Here is a 9,584-nt window from a genome sequence, read left to right as displayed (position 1 = left end):
ATGCTATATCAGGACGACTAGCAGTTAGATAGAGTAAACTCCCAATCATACTCCTTTACATGCTTTGGTCAACTGCTTCGACTTGGTCATCCTTAGAATGCTTAACATGAGTAGCAGCGGGCGTGCGTTTGTGAGAGCTCTTCTCAAGAGCGAACTTCTTCATGATGTTCTTAGCATATTTTGTTTGAAAAGATACCATCACTCATCTGTTTAATTTGAAATCCCAGAAAAAGACTTAGTTCACCCACCATACTCATCTCAAACTCAGACTGTATTTGTTGGATCAAATGTTCCACCATCTTGACCGACATCCCTCCAAAAACAATATCGTCCACATATATCTGAGCGATCATAAGATTTCCTCCTTCTCTTTTTATAAACAGGGTTTTGTCAACTCCACCACGAGTATAACCATTTTGTGTGAGAAATTATGTGAGTCTTTCATACCAAGCGCGATGAGCTTGTGTAAGACCATATAGAGCCTTTCTGAGTTTGTACACATAATGAGGGAGCTTGGGATCTACAAACCCTTTTGGCTTAGCAATATAGACCTCTTCATTTAGATATCCATTCAAAAAGGCACTTTTTACATCCAAGCAATAACCTGACATCTTCTAGACGGGCAACATGGGTACAGGTTTCATCAAATTCCACTCCTTCCACATGCGTTTATCCTTGAGTAACAAGTCTAGCTTTATTCCGAGTTATATTCCCAAGCTCGTCTGAGTTATTCTTAAAGATCCACTTTATTCCTATGATGTTGACATTTTTCAGGCTTTGGAACTAGATCCCATACTTCATTTCTCTCAAATCGAACAAGCTCAATATTCACCATGACCCAATGTTCTTGGGCTCTATTTTAGACACAAAGTAGACATTCCCGACCATTTCACGATAGTTGATTGGATTCTTGGGTCGAGTGCAAACTCTTGCCTCTACATCTCCAATAATTCCATCAGCAGGATGATTCTTTTGGATTCTCTTGGAAGGAGCATGTCTTTGAATTTCAATTGTAGATTCCTTGTCATATTGAGTATCATCACTTAGAGAAGCCTCTTTAGTAGGAATGTCTCCATCAATGTTGCTGACATCTTTCTCGACATCTGGACTACTGTGCGGAATGTCATCATCTTCATCATTTTGTGAGGGAGGATCAGGAGAGTCGTTAACAACCACATTGATGGATTCTATGATGGTTCTAGTCCGCTTATTGAAGACACAAAATGCGGGACTATTTCTAGAATATCCCAAGAAAATGAATTCATCATTTTTAGCATCCAGCTTTAGCCGCAGTTTGCGATCAACAATGATGTACCAAGTGGAGCCAAAGATGTGGAAGTACTTTACAGTAGGCTTTCTCCCCCTACAGAGCTCATAATGAGTGACAGTCATACCAGGGCGTATTGTAACTCGATTATATATATGACAAGCCGTATTAATGGCTTCAGCCCAGAAGTGCTGAGGTATATCTTTCGCATGCATCATGACTCGTGCCATATCCTGAAGGGTGCGATTTTCTCTCTCCACGATTCCATTCAGTTGAGGGGTAATTGGGGCTGAGAATTCATGAGAGATACCTTCCGCCGTACAATAATTAGAGAAGCTAGAATTCTCAAAATCGTGTCCATGATCACTTCTGAGTTTGATAACCTTCCCAATACTATCATCCTTTCTCATTGAATTTGATTGCAGGGTGCTTCAAAAACAACAAAAGTGTCTGGTTTTCTAGGATGAATTCAACCCAGGTGTACCTGTAGTAGTATTGGCATTGGTGCCCACAAGAAGAGTAGTAGTTATTACTTATATGCATTTGATGTAATAAAGTCTCACAAAGACTCTTGCTTGTAGCTGCTGAATAATTAATAAAGAGTTGAAACTTTCATTCATTCTTCCTTGTTTGTTTGAAGCTTTACGATAAACCTTAGTCTTTAGTCCTTAAACAAACCTAACAACAAATGAAGAGTCAAATATAGATTTGCGTGAATAAACTCTTCATGGTTTGCTTAAAACAGTATGTTCACAATCTAAGGATCAAATGGCTATTGATCTCAGTATGATTGTTAGGAGAACCTATGATGTTTGATTATGAAACATTGAGAGTTGGAGACTCTGTAGTTCTTCCTAGCTATCTTCTGAAGATACTAAATTGACCAGTGTACTTCTAGAGACAGTATAAGATCTAGGAGAATCCGTGTACATTCTGGGGATTCAAATCTTTCGAGATAGGAAGAACCGGACTCTATCGCTCTCTCAAGCACCTTATATTGATAAGGTGATGGATCGCTTCTTGATGCAAGACTCCAAGAAGGGCCAAACACCATTTAGGCATGGAGTCTCATTCTCTAAGGACCTGTCTCCCAAGACTGCACAAGAGATTGAGGACATGAGAAAGATTCCTTACGCTTCAGCCGTAGGAAGTCTCATGTATGCTATGCTTTGTACTAGACCAAATATCTGCTTCGCCATTGGCGTAGTAAGTCGTTTTCGATCCAACCCTGGGCATGAGCACTGGATTACTGTTAAGCATGTTCTTAAGTATCTTCGGAGAACTAGAAACTTGATGCTTGCATATTCAGGTACTCACCTGACTATGACGGGATATAACGACTCCGATTTTCAGGCGGATAAGATTCCATGAAATCCATGTTGTCAATGGTGCCCACAAGAAGAGTAGTAGTGTCTATTTATGTACATTTGATGTAATATAGTCTCACGAAGACTCTTGCTTGTAAATGCTAAATCATTAATAAAAGTTGAAACTTTCATTCATTCTTCCTTGTCTGTTTGAAGCTTTATGATAATCTATAGTCTTTAGTCCTTAAACAAACCTAACAACAAATGAAGAGTCAAATATAGATTTGCATGAACAAACTCTTCATGGTTTGCTTAAAATAGTATATTCACAATCTAAGGGTCAAAGGGCTATTGATCTTAGTATGATTGTTAGGAGAATCTATGATGTCTAGTTATGGGACCTTGAGAGTTTGAGACTCCATAGTTCTTCCTAGGTATCTTCTGAAGGTACTGCCTTGACTAGTGCACTTCTAGAGACAGAATAAGAACAAACCATATAACCTCTTATATCTCGTAGTCACTGTATGAATTGCATCATGCTTACCTCAATCCTGAAATGAGACATGTCATTTCATAGATTATGTATTATCATTTGAGAAAGTCAGAGTTCTAGATTCACTATGATATATAGACAAGAGCAATTGGTGAAGTACTAAGTTATGTAGATGTCATGAGTAAATTTGTGAAGATCTCATAGATATGGAATTCATGTACAAGATTGCTGAAATGCAATGTATATCACTTCATGCTTTGTTCCTTGGACTGTGAATAAATGAACTGGTCAATGTCCAAATTGAGTCACGACTCTTTTGGATGAATCAATGGGACTTGTCAGCTGCTCGTCAATACATTGTTTCTACCTTATTCACAAGTGACAAACGAGTTGAGGAAATAACAATTAGAAGGGCAAAATGGTAATTTTATAAATCGCATCTAGTTGATGATATTTATAAAGGGTAAACATATACTCTCACGAAGACTCTTGCTTCTAACTGCTGAATTATTAATAAAAGTTGAAACGTTCATTCATTCATCCTTGTCTGTTTGAAGCTTTATTATAAACTATAGTCTTTGGTCCTTAAACAAACCTAACAACATATGAAGAGACAAATGTAGATTTGCATGAACAAACTCTTCATGGTTTGCTTAAAACTGCATATTCACAATCTAAGGATCAAAGGACTATTGATCTCAGTACGATTGTTAGGAGAATCTATGATGTCTGGTTATGGGACATTGAGAGTTGGAGACTCTATAGTTCTTCTAGGTATCTTCTAAAGGTATTGAATTGACCAGTGCACTTCTAGAGACAAAATAAGAACAAACCATTTAACATCTTATGTCTCGAAGTCACTACGTATGAATTGCATCATGCTTACCTCAATCCTGAAATGAGACATGTCATTTCATAGCTTACATATTCTCATTTGAGAAAGTCAGAGTTCGGATTCACTATGTGATTCTGAACAAGACCTACTGGTGAAGTACTAATTTATGAAGATGTCATGAGTAACTTTGTGAAGATCTCATAGATATGGAATTCATGTACAAGATTGCTGAAATGCAATGTATATCACCTCATACTTTGTTCCTTGGAATGTGAATAAATGAACTGGCCAGTGTCCAAATTGAGTCATGACTCTTTTGGATGAATCAATGTGACTTGTTAGCTTTTCGTCAATACATTGTTTCTAACTTATTCACAAGCGACAAAGGAGTTGAGAAAATAATAACTAGAAGGGTAAAATTGTAATTTTATTAATCCCGACTAGCTGATGATATTCATGAAGGGTAAACATAGATAATATTAAGTGGATCCACTCATCATAATTAAGTTGAATTCTTGAGTAGAAAATAAATTCATTTTAACCGAGAGATTCTCAGTGTCAACTCTATAGTAGAGTCAGTTGACATTAAGCTAAACTTGGAAAAGGTTTGTGAACTTTCGAGTCCAAGTATGTTAGCTCAAGCTTTGTTCATTTGGATCCATGAGGTCACTGTCACAAGTCATATCGAGTAAGAATAGTTAAACTAGATGCTAAGTCAAAACAAGAACTAGACAAGTTTTACGAAAATTGTCTAAAAGGTATTTTTGTCTTTTTGGACATAGGAAGAAATGAATGTCAATAAATCTTTTGACATTGTCATATGATGACAAATGAAATACTCGGCCATGATGAGATTTTTGGGCCTTGAGGATTAATTTCATTTCATGGAATTTTACTTGAAAATTCTTAATGGGCTTTTGTTATGTTGTCATGAACAAATGAAGAAACGTCTAGAAGGTCCTTCTAGAAGCCCTTGGCCATCCAAAATGAAGGCAAGAGAGACCAATTTTGTGCATTAATGTATGAATATACTTGTCAAAAGAAAAAGAGGAAACAAATTTCTTCTACAAGGAAAGGATATGGGCGGCATACACAAGGCAAGAGAGAAGCAAAAATAAAAGAGGAAACAAATCCAATGTGTCATGAAGACATGTTGGTCGTGTGACAGGGGAAGGATGTGCAGTATTTGCTCATGAATATGTGATATACTACAGATGAGGAAACTACCTTGTTTAAGGTAATTCCTCTCCTATAAATAGAGCCTTCATTCTCATTGTTTCTCATCCCAAAAGTTTTAGAGATTGAGAGCTTCTCTCTCTAGAACTCCTTGGCCGCCCCTCTCCCTCTCTCTCTCTAGCTCATTTCGTTTTTGTTTTGGCACCTAGGTCCACATTTGACCTAGTGTTTATTTTAGCTCTTCGACTCTAAGAGTTTTTCTTGAGTCGTCGTATTTAAAAGTGCCCACACACTAATTCCTTCTTACCTCGAGTGATTTATGTGATAGAAACTTTCGTGGTTACTCGAGTTCCTAAAGAACGAAGAAAGACGAGCTGCGTGGGGAGACGACCGATTCAACCTTCAAAAGTTTCCCAATGATCAAGCTTCATAAAGATTAGTAAACGTGTAATCGCTTTTAGATAGTTTTAATAATAACATGTGCTTGCTCTTTGTCTAGGTTAGTAAAAACGTTTTACTTGTTTAAAAGAAATTTTTTATTTTCCGCCGCTTGCTAGAAGCGTTAAATATTTTCTTAACCCTAGATCAATTCCAAAAAATGGTATCAGAGCTATGGTCAAAGCTAAGCATGTACATGTGATTAAAACTATGAGCTTGAAAATCGTTTTCGAGAGATTACTCGTTTTTTGACAGGTTAGGATTGTTACCTTAGATTTTTTTTTTTAATTTATTGCTCTTGTCTTTAAATTAAAAATCATGTTGATTTTCTATGACTTTGGGATATTATTAAAACACATTACGATCAGTTCTAAAAGTTTTTAATTTTTTATAATGAAAAACGTGTTTTTAAAGTTTGAGAAATTTCGGGTAATTTTGTGACTAGTTATATTGTCTTGCTAGTTTCGTTTATTTATTCGATTCATTTTATGTTTGTTGTTATTTACTTTTATACCATGTTAATAAAACACATATAAAAGTTTTAACAGCTCTCTAACACATTCTGTTACACTCGATTCTTTTGCACTCAAGTCCGAACTTTAATTATTCCAGTGTTCTTAAAGCTCGAGAAAAACCCGCAGTAAAAGTCGCATAACTCTCTGCTCAGAATTCGAAATTTAATGATTCTTGAATCAAATTAAATTTATGTTTGTCCTCTTTCCAATGCAATTGGTTGTAGGTCAAAAGGACATCGGAGCCGCCAATTATGGCGATTTTACTCCGAGGTGTGTGGATGTTCCGAAAGTCCCATTTTTTAGAATTTTTGAATTCCGGATTTCGGACCCCACTCCATGAGTTATAGAACTCTAATGAGAAAATTTCTTTGAGCAAATATTTTTTTTATAAGATAATAAACATAATGTGAAAGTTTAAAATATTTTGATTTTTGAAAATTTAATTGAAATTAATTTTTTACAAAACTAGTTTGAATTTTGAAAGACCGTTTTCGTTTTCAAACTTGAAAATATTTTGTCATCCAAATCAAATAAGTTTTCAAAATGTTTTCAAAACTATATCTATATCACATATGTTCAAAATCTATATGCTCTTGAAAATTTGAGTTGGAGGTCTCCTCGAAGAGAAACCGATAAAATAAAGATGTGTAATCTCAAACTTTCAAGTGTTCGAGTGAGTTGAAGTTCACACTTCCCTCATGCACTTTCCCGAATAGAAAATAGGAAATGTCCAAGTATGTACCTTCTGCCTTTATGCACTAACACTGCTCTTCCTTGAACATGAAGATCTAGGATTCCTTTCTAGAAGTCCACTCTATCTCTCCAAGCACTAGGAAAGCATGTTTCCGAAATGTATTAGAGACGATGTGCCTTTTCTAAAAACTAAGTGGGAGGGTTATACTTGTTGTTTACAACCCACGATCCCCAACACTATTGATTCAACCTTCAAAAGCTTCTCAACGATCAAGCTTCATAAAGGTTAGTAAACGTGTAATCGCTTTTAGATAGTTTTAATAATAACATGTGCTTGCTCTTTGTCTAGGTTAGTAAAAACGTTTTACTTGTTAAAAAAAAAAAATTTATTTTCCGCCGCTTGCTAGAGGCGTTAAATCTTTTCTTAACCCTATATCAATTCCAAAAAGCCACTTCAGGATCTGTGTTCATCCAAAATGGTGGATCTGTTGTTTGGAGGAGTATCAAACAATCTTGCATTGCTGACTCCACAATGGAAGCAGAATATGCGGCTGCTTGTGAAGCACCCAAAGAGGCTGTATGGCTTAGAAAATTCCTTAAGTATTTGGATGTCGTTCCAAAAGTCGACGAGCCCATGACACTTTATTATGATAACAGTGGGGCTGTCGCTAACTCAAAGGAACCTCAAAGCCATAAACGCTCTAAGCATATTGAGAGGAAATACCATTTTATTCGAGAGATCGTGCAGCGCGGAGACGTGGAGGTGAAGAAGATCTCAACGGTAGACAACCTAGCAGATCCATTCACCAAAGCTTTAGCCAGCAAAGTCTTCGACCAGCATCGGGATGATTTCGGCATGACGGACTACTCACATCTTCTTTGAGTCAAGTGGGAGTATGTTGGCATTGGTGCCCATAAGAAGAGTAGTAGTTATTATATGTATTTGATGTAATAAAGTCTCACAAAAATCATGCTTGTAACTGCTCAATAATTAATAAAGAGTTGAAACTTTCATTCATTCTTCCTTGTTTGTTTGAAGCTTTATGATAAACCTTAGTCTTTAATCCGTAAACATACCTAACAACAAATGAAGAGTCAAATATAGATTTGCATGAATAAACTCTTCATGGTTTGCTTGAAACAGCATGTTCACAATCTAAGGATCAAAGAGCTATTCATCTCAGTTTTATTGTTAGGAGAACTTATAATGTCTGGTTATGAGACATAGAGAGTTTGAGACGCTATAGTTCTTTCTAGTTATTTTCTGAAGATACTGAATTAACCAGTGCACTTCTAGAGACAGTATAAGAACAAACCATTTAACCTCTTCTGTCTAAAAGTCACTATGTATGAATTGCGTCATGCTTACCTCAATCCTGAAATGAGACATGTCATTTCATAGCTTACATACTCTCATTTGAGAAAGTCAGAGCTCTAGATTCACTATGTGATATAGACAAGACCTATGTGTGAAGTACTAAGTTATGAAGATGTCATGAACAATTTTGTGAAGATCTCATAGATATGGAATTCATATACAATATTGCTGAAATGCAATGTATATCACCTCATGCTTTATTCCTTGGAATGTGAATAAATGAACTGGCCAGTGTCCAAATTGACTCATGACTCTTTTGGTTGAATCAATGTTACTTGTTAGCTCCTCGTCAATACAATGTTTCTAACTTATTCACAAGTGACAAAGGAGTTGAGGAAATAATAACTAGAAGGGTAAAATGGTAATTTTATAAATTCCATCTAGTTGATGATATTCATGAATGGTAAACATAGATATTATTCAATGGATCCACTCATCACAATTAAGTCGAATTTGAGTAGAAAATATATTCATTTGAACTGAGAGATTTTCAGTGTCAACTCTTTAGTGGAGTCAGTTGACATTAAGCTAGAACATGGAAAAAGTTTGTGAACTATTGTGTCCAAGCATGCTAGCTCAAGCTTTGTTCATTTGGATCCATGAGGTACCACAAGTCATTAGAGTAGGATTTGTTAAACTAGTAGCTAAGTCAAAACAAGTTCAAGTGTTGAACTACACAAATTTTACGAAAATTGTCTAAAGGGTAGTTTTGTCCATAATGACATAAGATGGTATGAATGTCAAAATAAGAATTTTGACATTGTCATATGATGACAATGTAATGGATCCATACGGCCAACATTAATAATTGGGCCTTGAGGATTGAATTTCATTTTATGGAATTTTATGTAAAAATTCTACATGGGCTTTTCTTGTATTGTCATGAACAAATAAAGAAACATCTAGAAGCTCGTTCTAGATGCTCAAAACCGTGTCCATCATCAAGGAAAATAGATAATTAGTTTTTGCATTGATGTATGAATATACTTGTCGAAAGAAAAAAGAGGAAACAAATTTATAGCATGATGCTATGATAGTGGACGGCCAAGCTAAGGAAAAGGGAAATGAATTTCCTACCTTGGTATTATGATAGGAAAGGGAAACAAAGATTGTGCTCATGAATATGTGATATTCAATAGAAAAGAGGAAACTACCTCTTCAAGGCAATCCCTCCTCCTATAAATACCACACCTCATTCACAATGTTGAATACACAAATTTTTGATATTGAGAGCTTCTCTCTCTAGACTTGGCCGACCCCTCTTCCGCCCTCTCTCTCTTCTTGCTCTTTTGTTTTGGCACCTAGGTCATCATTAGACCTAGCGTTTTGTATTAGCTCTTTGGCTCTAAGACTAGTTCTTGAGTCATTGTGTTTAATAGTGCCCACACACTAAATCCTTTCTAAACTCGAAGACTCTAGTAGTAGAAACTATCGTAGTTACTCGGATTCAAGAAGACGCAAGGAGACAAGCTAAGTGGGGAG

Source organism: Urtica dioica, chromosome 7 (assembly GCF_054948205.1).
Source record: "Urtica dioica subsp. dioica isolate 48M chromosome 7, U.dioica_male_clone48M_v1_H2, whole genome shotgun sequence".
In the NCBI taxonomy this organism is placed as follows: domain Eukaryota; kingdom Viridiplantae; phylum Streptophyta; class Magnoliopsida; order Rosales; family Urticaceae; genus Urtica; species Urtica dioica.
Note: the sequence above shows the minus strand (reverse complement) of the source record.